The sequence below is a fragment of the Phyllobates terribilis genome, unplaced genomic scaffold (assembly GCF_046119375.1).
Source record: "Phyllobates terribilis strain yellow unplaced genomic scaffold, ASM4611937v1 Scaffold_1__5_contigs__length_1240528914, whole genome shotgun sequence".
Classification (NCBI taxonomy): Eukaryota; Metazoa; Chordata; class Amphibia; order Anura; family Dendrobatidae; genus Phyllobates; species Phyllobates terribilis.
The window spans coordinates 301,334,251-301,353,344 of NW_027362761.1; positions in this window are offsets into that span (position 1 = coordinate 301,334,251).

Genomic DNA, 19,094 nt, shown 5'->3' on the forward strand with positions numbered 1-19,094 from the left:
TCCTGACAGTTGCTCGCCCATCACCTTTTCCTCCTCCATTTGTTCCTCGGCTCTTGCACCTTCATTAACAGATTGACTGGTTTCACCAGTAGTGATGAGCGAGCACTAAAATGCTCGGGTACTCATAGTTCGAGTCAAGCAAATTGGAATGCTCGAGTACTCAGACCGAGTAACGAGCTCAATGTAAGTCTATTTGAAACTCGAGCATTTTTCCGGCAGCTTTCCCCGGCGGTCTGCAGAGGGACTAAAAATTGACCAAATCGATGGGAACAGTGTGTCTGTTGTGTTGCTATGCCTCTCTCCCCCTGTGTGCTGCTGTCCTCGCTCTGCATGTCACCTTGCCAGGTTAGGTCAATGACTTGAACGTCCACAACCTCATCTTCCACTTCCGCACCCTTGTCCTCCTCCTGACTTTCTGGCAAGTGTCACAAGAGGCGGATGATGATGAGACACAGTTTCCCACCATCGCCTTCGTGTGATCGTGGCTGCTCAAATATTTGGGCATCGCTACATGCGATTTCCTCTTGCTCCGCTTCAAGTGGACCGCACGAGAGGCCTGAATCTATAAATGGAAAAGTGAACAGCTCTATGGAGTGTCCAAGTGTGGGATCAGTTGTCTCCACGCTCTCGGCATGGTGGGAGGAAGGTGGATCAGGGTGAGGAATATGCAGCCCAGACTCATGGCTACTGAGATTTGACCGTGTGGAAGACAGGGTGGTGGTGGTGGTTAAGTGAATGGAAGCATTATCTGCTATCCAACCAATAACCTTTTCACACTGCTCTGTGTTCAATAGTGGTGTTCTGCGGTCCTCTATTAATTGGAACAGAAAGGTCGAGCGAGAAGATGCGGGTGTTTGTTGTGGCACAAGTTCAGCTTGCCCAAGGCCTCGGCCTCGTACTCTGCATGCACCATCACCATCACGTCCACTTCCCCATCCCTTGCCACGTGCCTTGCCCATTTTAAATGGAGGACAATATTTTCCACGTTCACTATAAATGGCTGGATTTGAACCTCAGTGATATGTGATACGTGTGACGGAAAATCACAGTTTTAAATAGATGGTCTGTAGGTTACTATTTTTCACAGCAACCTTGTGTCAGTAATAACTTCACTGACATGCTGCAACAAAATTTAAATGGAGGCCAGAAATGGCAGAATTTGGAGCAAACTTATATGTGATACGTTTGACAGAAAACCACAGTTTTAAATAGCTGGCCTGTAGGTTGCTATTTTTCACTGCGACCTCGTGTCAATAACTTCACTAACACACTGCAACAAAATTTAAATGGAGGCCAGAAATGGCTAAATTTGGGGTAGACTTATATGTGATACTTGTGACGGAAAACCACAGTTTTAAATAGCTGGCCTGTAGGTTACTATTTTTCACAGCAACCTCGTGTCAATAACTTCACTAATAGGCATCAGCGAACATTTCAGTGTTCAGTTCGGAAAAGTTTGTCAAACAAATTGATATTCGCAGAATTTATTCGCCGAAAGTTCGTTGAACATTTCCGAATCCCATAGGAGTCAATGGGGGGACCAAAAAAACGCATATACAACACCTAGAAATGGGACCAAAAGCTGCCAAAACTCATCAAATTAGGTGTAGACACCAGGGAAGTGCCATCAATTGACCCAGAGTACAAGTACTATAATTATTATTACTGTGACAGCGACATTTATTCAGTTGCGCTTTACCATGTCAAAAGGGGTCACTGACTGGTACAACAGGAGAGTAGACCCTGCCTGCGAGGGTGCACTGTCACGGACGTGGTGTGTGGAACCACTGTGCCGCGGACCCCGGAGAGCTTGGTGGGGCGTGACTACGTGAGCACCAGACTGTTCACTAGAGCCTCTGATGGTGAGGTTAGACTTGGTCTGTCCTGGAGTGGCACCTGGTGTTGATCGGGAGCCAACGGATGCACAGCAGCTGGACCAAGTAGGACAGACTACATGGTGCAGCAGGTCGAGTTTGTATCAGAGTGCTGCAGGCAGAGTCTGTATCAGAGTGCAGCAGGCAGAGTCTGTATCTGAGTGCAGCAGGCAGAGTCTGTATTAGAGTGCAGAAGGCAGAGTCTGTATCAGGAGTGCAGCAGGCAGAGTCTGTATCAGGAGTGCAGCAGGCAGAGTCTGTATCAGGAGAGCAGCAGGCAGAGTCTGCGTGAGGAGTGCGGAAGGCAAAGTCTGTGTCAGGAGTGCAGCAAGGACTGGTACGCAACCTTACACAACTTAGACTGCAAAACAGGAAGGTTCCACTACAGCCAACCCAATAAATGGAGACCCAATTAGGATTCCCCACATTTAAAAAATGAGTGGCAGACACCAGCGAAGTGGCATCAATTTCACTACTATAGAAATAGTGTATATAAAACCCACATCTCTTCCAGGCAAGCCAACCCAGGAGATGGAGAACTAACCAGGAGTGTTCACATTGCCCTAAATGAGGGTCTGACACCACCGAAGTGGCATTAATTTCACTACAGTATAAGTATTGCAAAGGAGGCCTAAATCAGTTCCACTACAGCCAACCCAATAGATGGAGACCCAATCAGGATTCCCCACATTTAAAAAAATTAGTGGCAGACACCAGAAAAGTGGCATCAATTTCACAAATAGTGTAAATAAGACCCACACCTCTTCCAGTACAGCCAACCCAGGAGATGGCAACCTAACCAGGAGTGTTCACATTGCCCTAAATAAGGGCCTAACATTACCGAAGTGGCATCAATGTCATCAGACTACAAGTAGTTTAACGCAGACCCAAACCTGTCCCACTACAGCCAACCCAAAGGATGGAGACACAATCAGAATTCTCCACATTTCCCAAAATTAGATCCTAAAACCTGCAGCAGCAAGAGCAGGCCATATCACAGACTGCAATTTCAAGAGATCAAAAAAGCACACTCAAAACGACAACATCGCCTACAGTCTGTACAGTCTGCAATTGGAGTGCAAAAGTCCTTGGAGATCCATGACTTGTTCATCTTGATGAAAGCTAGGCAGTCTACACTTTCAGGGGACTGCTGGGTGCGCATATCCATCAAGACACTACCAGCAGTGCTGAAGACATGTTCAGAGAGAACGCTGGCTGCCGGGCATGATTTAACCTCCAAGGAGTGAGAGGCGAGCTCAGGCCACTCATCCATTTTTGAAGATCAAAATGTAAAAGGGTCCAAACCCTCCCTGATGGTATTGATATTGAACACTAGATACTCCTGCACCATCCTCTCCAGTCGTTCACCACATGTCAGACTCGTACTCTGTGTGAAAGGACTCCCAGAAATTGCTTCTGCTACTTACTCTGCTGCTGCTACTGCTTTGGAATTGACGAACTGACGTGCCGGAGGTTGAAAGACTGCAGTTGCGATGCACACTGTGTGCCTTACTGTTATCTTGGGGAAAACCTCTATTAAGCTTGCTTAAAAGCTTGTTTCAATACTCCAACATAAGCGGGTCCCTTTCCAGGGCGGGAAGCATCTGGCAAAATTTACTCTTATAACGTGGATCCAACAGAATGGAAACCCAGTAGTCAGCATTATTTTGAATCCTAACTATACGGGGATCATGTTGCAGATAGTGCATCAAGAAGGCACTCATATGTCGGGCTCTTCCAGGAGGTCCAAAGCCAGGCTGTATTGTGGGCTGCGTAACACTGATGCATGTTTCCTCCGTCCTCTCCTGCCAACCACGTTCAAATGAGAGGGGATGATTATCCTCTTCATCCTCTGACAGCTGCTCGCACATCACCTCTTCTTCCTCCATTAGTTCCTCGGCTCTTGCACCTTCACTAACAGTTTGCCTGGTATTACCAAACCCCCCCAATCGCTGTAATCCACCGTCACTTGGCATCCGTCTGTGTGACGACAGTCTGGAAATTTGAGACATTGGCATCCATTCCCCATCTTCCTCTTCTTCTGGGGCCACCACCTCCTGCCACAGGTTATTCAAAGTTTGCTCCAGCATGTATTTGACCGGAATAGTGATGCTGATGACTGCATCGTCAGCGCTAACTAGTTTAGTAGCCATTTCAAAACCATTCAGAAGGGTGTAGAGGTCCTTAATCTGTTCCCACTCCGCAAACGTGATATGCCCCAAGTCTGTACTGCATTGCTCCAAGCTATACGTCATGACTAGAGTTGAGCCACCCCCGTAGTGTTCGGGTTCGGTTCGTCGAACACCGGTGTGTTCGCCAAACTGTTCGTCGAACTGTTCATCGAACACCGGTTAACACCGTTAAAACCAGTGGCAGGCAAACAAAAACACATAGAAACACATAGAAAACACCTTCAAAGGTGTCCAAAAGCTGACAAACTGCTCAGAAGACACAACTAACACATGGAAAAGTGACAAGTACATATAGACATGCCCTTCTAAAATCAAGAAAGGCTGGAGTAAAAATCTAATATCAGCCTACCAACACCCAGACGTCGTGACAAGAAAATTAAAAAAAGAAATATCTTTAGGTAGAATGTCGGTTCCATTCAGAACACTTTCCTTACAAGACGTAGTGGTATCTCCGTTGTGACTTGTGCCAAAAACGGAACCCAATACATTCGGACTAATCCACCATTTGTCATATCCAAGGGGCAGGTCAGTAAATGACAACATCGACGCGGAACCAAGTACAGTAGTATATACTGTACATCCTTTGACAAGGCAATCAGGCGGATCAAGAAGTTGGGAAGGGTCACCCTAATGGCCAAATCAGACATTGATGCGGCGTTCCGGTTACTTACTACCTGTGCCTCCGAATAGTGTCCACCTATTGGGCTGCTTCTGGGAAGGAGCATACTATATAGATCGCTGTTTGCCCATGGGGTGGTCCAGATCCTGCTCACTATTTGAGGCGTTTAGTTGCTTCCTCGAATGGGTTGTAATGGACGTTTCTAAGGGGGCACATATTATCCATTACCTCGACAACTTCTTATGCCTGGGCCCAAAAGATTCGCCACAGTGTGAATACACGCAGTAGTCCACCTGTGAGAAGGAGAGAGCTGGAGGGAGAGCGGACACCACAGAGCCGAGGGGTTAGATGGAGAACAGAAGAAGGAAAGAGGGCGAGGGATGTAAGGGAGTACAGTGGAAGGCCGATCTGAGCTCCCCCACGTTCCTGCTGGGCGGAGAACAGCCCTGGGAAGAAAAGCCGCTTGCGCATCCCTTTGAGGTTACTGGCGCGAGCATGCAGAGGGACTACGCTGGAGTGCGAAGCTGACACGGCCAGTCCGTTCCTGCCCGTGTGACCTCCGTGGCGCCGGGTTTGTGCCAGAGCCACGGTGGACCCTGACGGCCAGCCCCCTTCTCCCAATACCGGAGCCTGTCCACTGGTGGGTCGAGCCCCCCCGCGGTGGGGGGGGGTAACATCTGCAGAAGAAAGACCATCTTCCAGCCAAACTAAGATGTCGACTTATTTTCGTGGACAATGTGATACGATCCCTTTCTTATGGACACGCCCATCGCTACAAATTCCAGATGAGGCACAAAAACAGCAGGTGCTTCATTGGATATCAAGAGCTCCTTCAAGTGGGCTCTCCTGCACCTCAACTTCAACATCACAAATACTCCAGTCCGCAGAGGTGTCACCCCAATCGCACTTGCTTCCTCACAGCTCCCAAGTCTCCAGCTGCCCGCCTGAGTATGGGGTAACACAGATGGTTGAGTCTGCAGAGCTGTTTACTCATACTATAGCCTGGAAAACGGAGGTCTGCTCCAGAGCTTCAATTAATCCAGAAGAGGAAATGATCTGCACTGATGCCCAGAATCTTTATGAGTCAGATCCAGGACCAGATGAAGAAGGTTCTGAGCATAATGTAGACCCTGGTTCCCAAATTGTAACTCCTGTTGGTGGAGACAATGATGAAGACGATGATGAGACTCAAATACCTGATTGGAGCTACAACTTGACTTTTCGGTCAAGGCAGGAAGAGGTTGACTCTGAGGACGACGGGTGTGAGAACACACAGGGTGATGATGACGAGGTTGGAGATCCCACTTACTCTTAAACCACAGTCAGCCAGTCGATGAGGTCAGCAGAGGAGGTGGAGGAGGATGCTATTGATGACGAGGTTAGGTTGCGCCTTCCTGGACAGAGACGGAGTACTGGAAGCACGTCAACAACTGCATCCACAATCATAACTCTGCCTCTGACCACAAGTCGTGGTGGCTCTACAGGTCGCATGGGTTCTAAGACTTGCATAGCCTGGGCATTTTTTCAGATCGATAAGGATGACCCAACTCGTTTTATCTGTAATATTTGTCACCAAAAGCTAAGTAGAGGCCAAAAAATACATAGTTTGAGTACTTCATGCTTGAACCGTCACATGGATATGAAGCATAAGTTGCATTGGGAAGCTCACTGTGCTACAATGCGGCCTAGCGGGCCGGGCCAACCACCGTCTGCCCCATCTTGTGCATCCGTGGCCTCTTCATCCTCTATGACTGGGGGGACAGCAGTCACACATGTTTTTGGACGCAGACCTGCCACCTCTTTACCCACAACAGCCAGTGTGATTGGCAGGTCATCATTTCATTTGGAAGTGGAAACACCAGCCGGTGTTGAGCACTCTCCAACATCGAGAGCACCACCTTTGGATCAAGGCAACCTAACTTTTCCGCATGCATCTTCCTCACAGACCGGCAGTTTGCCGGGGACACCCTACTCAACACCGTCTAAGCACAACAGCCAGCCCTCGGTCCCTCAGATGTGGACAAGTAAAGGACCATTTCCTCCTAGCCATGACAAAGCTAAGAGGTTGAATTTCACCATCTGCAAGCTGTTGGCTACAGAAATGCTGCCTTTCCACCTGGTGGACACAGAGGATTTTCGAGACCTTATGTCCGTCGCAGTGCCCCAGTAGCAGATGCCCAGTCGGCACTACTTCTCAAAGAAAGGTGTGCCTGCGCTACACCAGCATGTCGCACACAACATCACCGCTTCTTTGAGAAACTCTGTGTGTGACAGGGTGCATTTCACCACAGACACTTGAACGAGTAGGCATGGACAGGGGGGTTACATGTCGCTGACTGGGCACTGGGTAACTATGGTGACAGCTGGACAAGGGGCTGCTGTCCAAGTCTTGCTCTCCCCACGAGTTGTGCGTCAATCCTCTTTATCTAGAAGTTCCTCCACTGCTTCTGCCTCCTCAACCTCCTCTAAGTCCTCCACCTGCACACAAAGCCTGTCTGGTAATGCCACCCGCTTTCTAACTGCACAGAAGGAATCCTGCACACCTCCTTACTATGCTGGCAGCAGGGCTCAACGGCATCAGGCAGTGTTTACTTTGAAATGTCTGGGAAATGTGAGTCACACAGCTGACGAGTTATGGTCAGCTCTGGAGACCCAGTTTCATGAATGGTTGTCTCCACTGGACCTGCAACCAGGGAAGGCCGTGTGCGACAATGCTGCAAACCTGGGTGCAGCCCTTCGCTGGGGCAATGTCACACACGTGCCTTGTATGGCTCACATGTTGAACCTGGTTGTCGTGCAATTTTTAGCCCACTATCCCGGACTAGATGGCCTTCTGCAGAGGGAACAGTTGCTGTGTGCTCACTTATGCCGTTTGCATCCCGCAGCTCAACGACTTACATCTCTACAGAAGTCGTTGGGCCTGCCACTTCACCGGCTGAAATGCGATGTGCCGACACGGTGGAATTCAACTCTGCACATGTTGCAGCGACTGTGGCAGCACCGACAAGCCCTGGTGCGATACGTTCTGATGTATAGCCTAGGCCAACGAGATCCAGAGGTGGGGCAAATCACGCTGCAGGAGTGGTCTCAGATCAGGTACCTATGCACCCTTCTGCACAGTTTTGAAATGACGACCAAGATGTTTAGTGCTGACGATGCCATTATCAGCATGACTATTCCGGTGATTTTCATGCTGGAGCACATGTTACACAGAATTCGGAGTCAGGCGTTGGGACAAGAGGAGGTGGAGGAAGTAGAGGAGGAGTCGTATGCGGAAGGGATAACATCTCCAAGGTCCAGACGGTCAGCAGCACCAAGGCGGCAGGCATGGGAGGGTGGGGGAGAGGGATTAACCAGGGCGCATGGTAGCAGCCAAACTGTTGAGGAAGGTGCAGAAGCCGAGGAAGAAGTGGAGGACGAACTGGCGATGGGCATGGAAGACTCATCAGATGAGGGAGACCTTCATCACATTTCTGTTGTGCGAGGTTGGGGGGAGAGGGCAGAGGAAGGAAGCATGATTCTTACCTCGCTACCAACACAACAAGGACTTGGTCATCCTGGATGTGCAAGACACTTGAGTGCCTTCTTGCTGCACTACCTGCAACATGACCCTCGGATTGTCAGAATTCGAAGTAATCCCGATTACTGGGTTGCCACACTGTTAGATCCCCGGTACAAAAGTAAATTTGTTGAAATAATTCCTGCCATAGAAAGGGATTTACGCATGCAGGAGTATCAGCAGAGGCTGTTGCAGAATCTTACATGTGCTTTTCCACGAAACACCAGTGGTGCACGTAGTGAATCTCACAGTTATAACTTGCCAACCGTGGGACTGTCGAGTCTTCATCACTCAAACAGTAACAGTAACACAGTATCTGCTGGTAACAGCAATTTTGTGGAATCGTTTCACCACTTTTTTAGACCATCCTTTGCAAGGCCACAGGTACAGGAAGTCTGACACATAGTCAATGCCTATAGAGGATGGTACAGGAGTATCTCCAAGTGAACATCGAAGCCATGACTGTGTCACTGGACCCTTGCTCATTTTGGGCTTCCAATCTGGAAAAATGGCCGGAGCTCGCCTCTCACGCCTTGGAGATCTTGTCATGCCCTGCAGCCAGCGTTCTCTCTGAACATGTGTTCAGCACTGCTGGTGGTGTGCTGGCAGATAAGCACACGCGGCTGTCCACTGAGAATGTAGACAGACTCACGTTCATAAAGATGAACAAATCATGAATCCGCAAGGACTTTTCTACCCCTGTGTCATCCTGGGGAGACTAAAAGCTTGAGGATTTGGTAAAATCACCTCACCAACCGTTTTAAGCAACTCTGGGGCAATTGATGCCACTTAAGTGGTGTCTGTGCCACAATTTTTGGAAAAAATGGATACTCCTTTTGGAGTCCCCTTGCTGTGTTTTACGTGACGTTGGCATCGTCAATTCCAGGTGGGTGGGGTCGCTCCCCCCACCCTTTTAACCGTAAGAAACTACATACACTGTGGCTTGGGGTAACACAGATGGTTGAGTCTGAAGAGCTGTTTACTCAGAGGTCTGCTCCAAAGCTTCAGTGTCTGCTAGTCAGCGTAGTAGCCCAGCTCTGAAGCAAGCTACACCACCTGTGTATCTAATAAGAATTTTTAACTGCATCTAGCCTAGGCAATACTTTTGGTGTAGTAACCCAGCTGTGAAGGAAGCTGCACCGCCTGTGTATCTAATTAGAATTTTTAACTGCATTTAGCCCAGGCAATACTTTGGGCGTAGTAGCCCAGCTGCGAAGCAAGTTGCACCGCCTGTGTATCTAATAGGAATTTTTAACTGCATCTAGCCTAGGCAGACTGTGGTGACCCCCAACCAAACCCAGACGCTCAGCCCCCCTACCGCCCCCCTTTCCTTGACAATACAATAATGTAACTCTTACAACTGGATGGGTGAGGATCGGTCACAACTTTACTAACTCTTTATACTCATTCCATTACAAAGGCATTTTATTTCTAAAATAATTCAGCTTGTTGCAGCATTCCCTGTGTCTCCACACCGGCAAGTTGGCCGACAAGTGTAACTCTCCAACATGTCCTTTCTATTTCCAGGCCACGGAGGATCCTGCGTACTCGTATGCAGGACTCTGACCCCCATCCATCACTCTTAACGCTAGTTCCACACCGTCCTGGAGTCCTGACAGGAATATGTCCAGTCCAATATCCAATAAGTAAACACCATCGGGCCGTATGAGGCCTGCTTTATCTTATTCCAGTTGTCAGTGTCGTATGACTACACCGCCTCTGTCTCTTCTAAATTTTGCCATCCGAATATTTATTACCCTCCTTGTCCGTTCGATGGCCATGATGTCTCGCTCACCTTGCCATACCGCTATCGGCACAATCTCTGACCATACTATAGCTAGTTTTGTGAAAAATTCTCTGAAGCGCTCAGTGTTTAGTTTCATTATTGCCATTAGTTATGTGCTCTTGTGATGACCTAGGTCGTTTCCCCCGGCCTGTATAACTAAGATGACCGGACATCTTGCCTCTCTCCCTACCTTGATTAACTCCATTAGTACCTGTGGCCATTGCAGGCCTCTAATTCCTCTCCAGTTGAAATATGTGTTATGAAACTCTAATTTCCTCCCGCCTGGGCGGACTTTCGCCCTTTTTTCTACCCAATATATATACGAGTGGCCTATCACCCACACTGTTGGCTTAGCGTCACCTGTAAAAGAAACAAACCACGTTAAGATAACAAGTCCGGTCTTATGTATCTTGCCAAACACGTGGATCGCCATCTCCTTATCCTCTGAACTTCCGTTTCTGACAGTCCTGCTCTTGCTGCTTCCGTGGCCGTGCCTATGCGGAATGAGTGTGTCCGGTAATCTTTGGGGTGGTTCCCTGCCGATGTTAGGCATTTATTAAATATAGCTTGGAACTGGTATCTTGATAATGGCATTCCATCAATGTGTGATATGAAGAAATTACTTTGTGATCTGATGGCTATATATGTTTTTACTATTGTTACCCGACTCAGTGTACCGTTTGTGGGTTGTAGAAGTACCCAAGTGCCCCTGCCCGCTGGAACCGTTTTCGATTTGTTTATGCGTAGACTTATTGCATTATTGGCTATGACTACGTCCTGGTGTAATAAGCCTCCACTGGTGGTAATTTTGGATTGAGGGACTAATTCGCTTATGCCTAGCGCCCCGAAGAAGGCGATTGCAAATGCAGTAGACAGTAGTGTTGCTTCAAATTGTGAGTGTCATGTTAATGGTGTTAGGGATATGATGTGAGAAATCAGTTTAAGTGACATGGGATGGGACGTCTACACTCCTGACTTGGCTGACCCCTTTTCCACCCTTTCATGGATTGTCTGATGATGAATCTTTGTCACATTCCCCAATTCAGTAGTTAGAAGTGAAATGCTGCTCCAGTCAGCCACCGCTGTGCTGACGCCCCTGATATGCCCCTCATCATTAGCTGGTGGAGAAATTCTATGGTGTCTTGTAATCTGGCTTGTTCACATTGGTCAACCCGTCTGCCTGCTACTAGTCGTGTCCACTCTTCCCATGCCTTACCGTATGCTTGCCACGTCGACGGGGCAACTGACGCTCTGATTAATGGCATAAACTATTCGCCACTAGATCCCATAGGGAGGGTGGGCAACTGTTGCCCGATGGGTGGGCGTTGGGGAGGAGCACTGTGAAAATCTGCCAATTGAATTGTGATAAAGCGTTAGCAGCAGCGTTAGACCCCTCAGCATCGTGGCTAGCGCGGACCCATACATTGTGTTTTAGGCACAGGAATGCTAGCCGGCGTAGTAGGCCTAGCACTGGGAAAGACGATGATGCCATCTTATTAATGGAGTGCGCTAGGCTGGTGTTTTTTGTTATGAAGCATATATTTTTGTTAGCCAGGCGCGCGCCCAATATTTCTATTGCTACCACTATTGAGAAGAGTTCCAGGAGTGTTTGTTTTTTTGTCAGCACTTGTTCTGCCCAATACAGAGGCCATTAGCTTGTGCACCATTGGTTATTTAGTATCGCTGCATATCCGTACAGATCGGCTACTCCAATGAGTAACAGACACTGCTACAGGCCCAAAAGGTTTTACTTGGATAGATGCAGTAAAAATTGTTATTAAATACAAAGGTGGTGTAGCTTGGTACAGATGGGCTTCTACAACTAGTAACAGACACTGCTACAAGCCCAAAAGTTTTTACTGGGCTAGATGCAGTAAAAAATTGTTATTAAATACAAAGGTGGTGTAGCTTGGTACAGATGGGCTACTACAATGAGTAACAGACACTGCTACTATGCCCGAAAGGTTTTACTTGGCTAGATGCAGTAAAAAATTGTTATTAAATATAAAGGTGGTATAGCTTGGTACAGATGGGCTACTACAATGAGTAACAGACACTGGAACTGGCCCAAAAGGTTTTACTGGGCTAGATGCAGTAAAAAATTGTTATTAAATACAAAGGTGGTGCAGCTTGGTACAGATAAGCTACTACAATGAGTAACAGACACTGCTACAGGCCCAAAAGTATTTACTGGGCTAGATGCAGTAAAAAATTGTTATTAAATACAAAGGTGATGTAGCTTGGTACAGATGGGCTACTCCAATGAGTAACAGACACTGCTACAGGCCCAAAAGGATTTACTTGGCTAGATGTAGTAAAAAATTGTTATTAAATACAAAGGTGGTGTAGCTTGGTACAGATGGGCTACTACAATGAGTAACAGACACTGCTACTATGCCCAAAAGGTTTTACTTGGCTAGATGCAGTAAAAAAAATTTATTAAATACAAAGGTGGTGTAGCTTGGTACAGATGGGTTTCTACAATGAGTAACAGACACTGCTTCTGGCCCAAAAGTATTTACTGGGCTAGATGCAGTAAAAACTTGTTATTAAATACAAAGGTGGTGTAACTTGGTACAGATGGGCTACTACAATGAGTAACAGTCACTGCTACATGCCCAAACGTATTTGCTGGGCTAGATGCAGTAAAAATTGTTGGTAAATACAAAGGTGGTGTAGCTTGGTACAGATGAACTATTCCAATGAGTAACAGACAATGCTACATGCCCAAAAGTTTTAAATTGGCTAGATGCAGTAAAAATTGTTATTAAATACAAAGGTGGGGTAGCTTGGTACAGATGGGCTACTACAATGAGTAACAGACACTGCTACAGGCACCAAAGTATTTACTGGGCTAGATGCAGTAAAAAATTGTTATTAAATACAAAGGTGGTGTAGCTTGGTACAGATGGGATACTCTAATGAGTAACAGACACTGCTACAGGCCCAAAAGGTTTTACTTTGCTAGATGCAGTAAAAATTGTTATTAAATACAAAGGTGGTGTAGCTTGTTACAGATGGGCTACTACAATGAGTAACAGACACTGCTACTATGCCAAAAAGGTTTTACTTGGCTAGATGCAGTAAAAAATTGTTATTAAATACAAAGGTGGTGTAGCTTGGTTCAGATGGGCTACTACAATGAGTAACAGACACTGCTACTGGCCCAAAATTATTTACTGGGCTACATGCAGTAAAAATTTGTTATTAAATACAAAGGTGGTATAGCTTGGAACAGATGGGCTACTCCAATGAGTAACAGACACTGCTAGAGGCCAAAAACGTTTTACTTGGCTAGATGCAGTAAAAAATTGTTATTAAATACAAAGGTGGTGTAGCTTGGTACAGATGGGCTACTCCAATGAGTAACAGACACTGCTACAGGCCCAAAAGGATTTACTGGGCTAGATGCAGTAAAAAATTGTTATTAAATACAAAGGTGGTATAGCTTGGTACAGATGGGCTACTCCAATGAGTAACAGACACTGCTACAGGCCCAAAAGTATTTACTGGGCTAAATGCAGCAAAAAATTGTTAATAAATACAAAGGTGGTGTAGCTTGGTGCAGATGGGCTACTCCAATGAGATACAGACACTGCTACTATGCCCAAAAGGTTTTGCTTGGCTAGATGCAGTAAAAAATTGTTATTAAACATAAAGGTGGTGTAGCTTGGTACAGATGGGCTACTCCAATGAGTAACAGACACTGCTACAGACCCAAAAGAATTTAATGGGCTAGATGCAGTAAAAAATTATTATTAAATACAAAGGTGGTGTAGCTTGGTACAGATGGGCTACTAGAATGAGTGACAGACACTGCTACTATGCCCAAAAGGTTTTACTTGGCTAGATGCAGTAAAAAAATTTTATTAAATACAAAGGTGGTGTAGCTTGGTACAGATGGGCTACTCCAATGAGTATCAGACACTGCTACAGGCCCAAAAGTATTTACAGGGCTAGATGCAGTAAAAAATTGCTAATAAATACAAAGGTGGTGTAGCTTTGTACAGATGGGCTACTCCAATGAGTTACAGACACTGTTACTATGCCCAAAAGGTTTTGCTTGGCTCGATGCAGTAAAAAATTGTTATTAAATACAAAGGTCATGTAGCTTGGTACAGGTGGGCTACGACAATGAGTAACAGACACTGCTACAGGCCCAAAAGTAATTACTGGGCTAGATGGCGTAAAAAATTGTTATTTAAAAATATGGTGGTGTAACTTGGTACAGATGTGCTACTACAATGCGTGACAGACACTGCTACTATGCCCAAAAGTTTTTACTTGGCTAGATGAAGTAAAAAATCTTTATTAAATACAAAGGTGGTGTAGCTCGGTACAGATGGGCTACTACAATGAGTAACAGACACTGCTACAGGCCCAAAAGTATGTACTCTGCTAAATGCAGTAAAAAATTGTTATTAAATACAAAGATTGTGTAGCTTGGTGCAGATGGGCTACTACAATGAGTAACAGACACTGCTAGAGGCCCAAAAGTATTTACTGGGCTAGATGCAGTAAAATATTTTTATTAAATACTAAGGTGGTGTAGCTTGGTACAGATGGGCTACTACAATGAGTGACAGACACTGCTACGATGCCCAAAAGGTTTTACTTGGCTAGATGCAGTAAAAAATTGTTATTAAATACAAAGGTGGTGTAGCTTGGTACAGAAGGGCTACTCCAATGAGTAACAGACACTGCTACAGGCTCAAAAGTATTTACTGGGCTATATGACGTAAAACATTGTCATTAAATACAAAGGCGGTGTAGCTTGGTACAGATGGGCTACTACAATGAATGACAGACACTGCTGCTATGCCCAAAAGGTTTTGATTGGCTAGATGCAGTAAAAAATTGTTATTAAACACAAAGGTGGTGTAGCTTGGTACAGATGGGCTACTCCAATGAGTAACAGACACTGCTACAGACCCAAAAGAATTTACTGGGCTAGTTGCAGTAAAAAAATGTTAATAAATACAAAGGTGGTGTAGCTTGGTACAGATGGGCTACTCCAATGAGTTACAGACACTGCTACTATGCCCAAAAGTTTTTACTTGGCTAGATGAAGTAAAAAATCATTATTAAATACAAAGGTGGTGTAGCTCGGTACAGATGGGCTACTACAATCAGTAACAGACACTGCTACAGGCCCAAAAGTATTTACAGGGCTAGATGCAGTAAAAAATTGTTATTAAATACTAAGGTGGTGTAGCTTGGTACAGATGGGCTACTACAATGAGTGACAGACACTGCTACTATGCCCAAAAGGTTTTACTTGGCCTGATACAGTAAAAAAATGTTATTAAATACAAAGGTGGTGTAGATTGGTACAGATGGGCTACTCCAATGAGTGACAGACACTTCTACAGGCCCAAAAGTATTTACTGTGCTAGATGCAGTAAAAAAATTTTAATAAATGCAAAGGTGGTGTAGCTTGGTACAGATGGGCTACTCCAATTAGTTACAGACACTGCTACTATGCCTAAAAGGTTTTGCTTGGCTAGATGCAGTAAAAATTGTTATTAAACACAAAGGTGGTGTAGCTTTGTACAGATGGGCTACTCCAATGAGTAACAGACACTGCTACAGACCCAAAAGAATTTACTGGGCTAGATGCAGTAAAAAATTATTATTAAATACAAAGGTGGTGTAGTTTGGTACAGATGGGCTACTAGAATGAGTGACAGACACTTCTACTATGCCCAAAATGTTTTACTTGGCTAGATGCAGTAAAAAATTGTTATTAAATACAAAGGTGGTATAGCTTGGTACAGACGGGCTACTCCAATGAGTATCAGACACTGCTACAGGCCCAAAAGGATTTACTGGGCTAGATGCAGTAAAAAATTGTTATTAAATACAAAGGTGGTATAGCTTGGTACAGATGGGCTACTCCAATGAGTAACAGACACTGCTACAGGCCCAAAAGTATTTACAGGGCTAGATGCAGTAAAAAATTGTTAATAAATACAAAGGTGGTGTAGCTTGGTACAGATGGGCTACTCCAATGTGTTACAGACACTTCTACTATGCCCAAAAGGTTTTGCTTGGCTCGATGCAGTAAAAAATTGTTATTAAATACAAACGTCGTGTAGCTTGGTACAGATGGGCTACCACAATGAGTAACAGACACTGCTACAGGCCCAAAAGTATTTACTGGGCTAGATGCCGTAAAAAATTGTTATTTAATACTATGGTGGTGTAACTTGGTACAGATGTGCTACTACAATGAGTGACAGACACTGCTACTATGCCCAAAAGTTTTTACTTGGCTAGATGAAGTAAAAAATTATTATTAAATACAAAGGTGGTGTAGCTCGGTACAGATGGGCTACTACAATCAGTAACAGACACTGCTACAGGCCCAAAAGTATTTACAGGGCTAGATGCAGTAAAAAATTGTTATTAAATACTAAGGTGGTGTAGCTTGGTACAGATGGGCTACTACAATGAGTGACAGACACTGCTACTATGCCCAAAAGGTTTTACTTGGCTAGATGCAGTAAAAAATTGTTATTAAATACAAAGGTGGTGTAGATTGGTACAGATGGCCTACTACAATGAGTAACAGACACTGCTACAGGCTCAAAAGTATTTACTGGGCTAGATGACGTAAAACATTGTTATTAAATTCAAAGGCGGTGTAGCTTGGTACAGATGGGCTACTACATTGAGTGACAGACACTGCTACTATGCCCGAAAGGTTTTACTTGGCTAGATGCAGTAAAAAATTGTTATTAAATACAAAGGTGGTGTAGCTTGGTACAGATGGGCTATTACAATGAGTAATAGGCACTGCTACAGGCCCAAAAGTATTTACTGGGCTACATGCAGTAAAAAATTGTTAATAAATACAAAGGTGGTGTAGCTTGGTACAGATGGCCTACTCCAATGAGTAACAGACACTACTACAGGCCCAACAGTGTTTATTGGGCTATATGCAGTAAAAAATTGTTATTAAATACAAAGGTGGTGTAGCTTGGTACAGATGGGCTACTACAATGAGTAATAGACACTGCTACTATGCCCAAAAGGTTTTGCTTGGCTAGATGAAGTAAAAAATCATTATTAAATACAAAGGTGGTGTAGCTTGGTACAGATGGGCTACTACAAAGAGTAACAGTCACTGCTACAGGCCCAAAAGTATTTACTGGGCTAGATACAGTAAAAAATTGTTAATAAATGGAAAGGTGGTGTAGCTTGGTTCAGATGGGCTACTCCAATGAGTTACAGACACTGCTACTATGCCCAAAAGGTTTTGCTTGGCTAGATGCAGTAAAAAATTGTTATTATATACAAAGGTGGTGTAGCTTGGTACAGATGGGCTACTACAATGAGTAACATACACTGCTACAGGCCCAAAAGTATTTACTGGGCTATATGCAGTAAAAAATTGTTATTAAATACAAAGGTGGTGTAGCTTGGTACAGATGGGCTACTACAGTGAGTGACAGACACTGATACTATGCCCAAAAGGTTTTACTTGGCTAGATGCAGTAAAAAATTGTTATTAAATACAAAGGTGTTGTAGCTTGGAACAAATGGGCTACTCCAATAAGTAACAGACACTGCTACAGGCCCAAAAGGATTTACTGGGCTAGATGCAGTAAAAAATTGTTATTAAATACAAAGGTGTTATAGCTTAGTACAGATGGGCTACTCCAAAGAGTAACAGACACTGGTACAGGCCCCAAAGTATTTACTGGGCTAGATGCAGTAAAACATTGTTAATAAAAGCAAAGGTGGTGTAGCTTGGTACAGATGGTCTACTCCAATGAGTTACAGACACTGCTACTATGCCCAAAAGGTTTTGCTTGGCTAGATGCAGTAAAATATTGTTATTAAATACAAAGGGGGTGTAGCTTGGTACAGATGGGCTACTCCAATGAGTGACAGACACTGCTACTATGCCCGAAAGGTTTTACTTGGCTTGATGCAGTAAAAAATTGTTATTAAATACAAAGGTGGTGTAGTTTGGTACAGATGGGCTATTACAATGAGTGACAGACACTGCTACTATGCCCGAAAGGTTTTACTTGGCTAGATGCAGTAAAAAATAGTTATTAAATACAAAGGTGGTGTAGCTTGGTACAGATGTGCTATTACAATGAGTAACAGACACTGCTACAGGCCCAAAAGTATTTATTGGGCTAGATGCAGTAAAAATTGTTATTAAATACAAAGGTGGTGCAGCTTGGTACAGATGGGCTACTCCAATGAGTAACAGACACTGCTACAGGCCCAAAAGTATTTACTGGGCTAGATGCAGTAAAAAATTGTTGTTAAATATAAAGATGGTGTAGCTTGGTACAGATGGGCTATTACAATGAGTAACAGACACTGCTACAGGCCCAAAAGTATTTACTGGGCTACAAGCAGTAAAAAATTGTTATTAAATACAAAGGTGGTGTAGCTTGGTACAGATGGGCTACTCCAATGAGTAACAGACACTGCTACAGGCCCAATAGGATTTACTGGGCTAGATGCAGTAAAAAATAGTTATTAAATACAAAGGTGGTATAGCTTGGTAAAGATGGGCTACTCCAATGAGTAACAGACACTGCTACAGGCCCAAAAGTTTTTACTGGGCTAGATGCAGTAAAAAATTGTTAATAAATGCAAAGTTGGTGTAGCTTGGTACAGATGGGCTACTCCAATGAGTTACAGACACTGCTACTATGCCCAAAAGGTTTTGCTTGGCTAGATGCAGTAAAAAATAGTTACTAAATACAAAGGTGGTGTAGCTTGGTACAGATGGGCTACTACAATGAGTAACATACACTGCTACGTGCTCAAAAGAATTTACTGGGCTAGATGCAGTAAAACATTGTTATTAAATACAAAGGTGGTGTAGCTTGGTACAGATGGGCTACTATAATGAGTGTCAGACACTGCTACTATGCCCGAAAGGTTTTACTTGGCTAGATGCAGTAAAAAATTGTTATTAAATACAAAGGTGGTGTAGTTTGGTACAGACGGGCTACTACAATGAGTAACAGACACTGCTACTATGCCCAAAAGGTTTTACTTGGCTAGATGCACTAAAGAATCGTTATGAAAT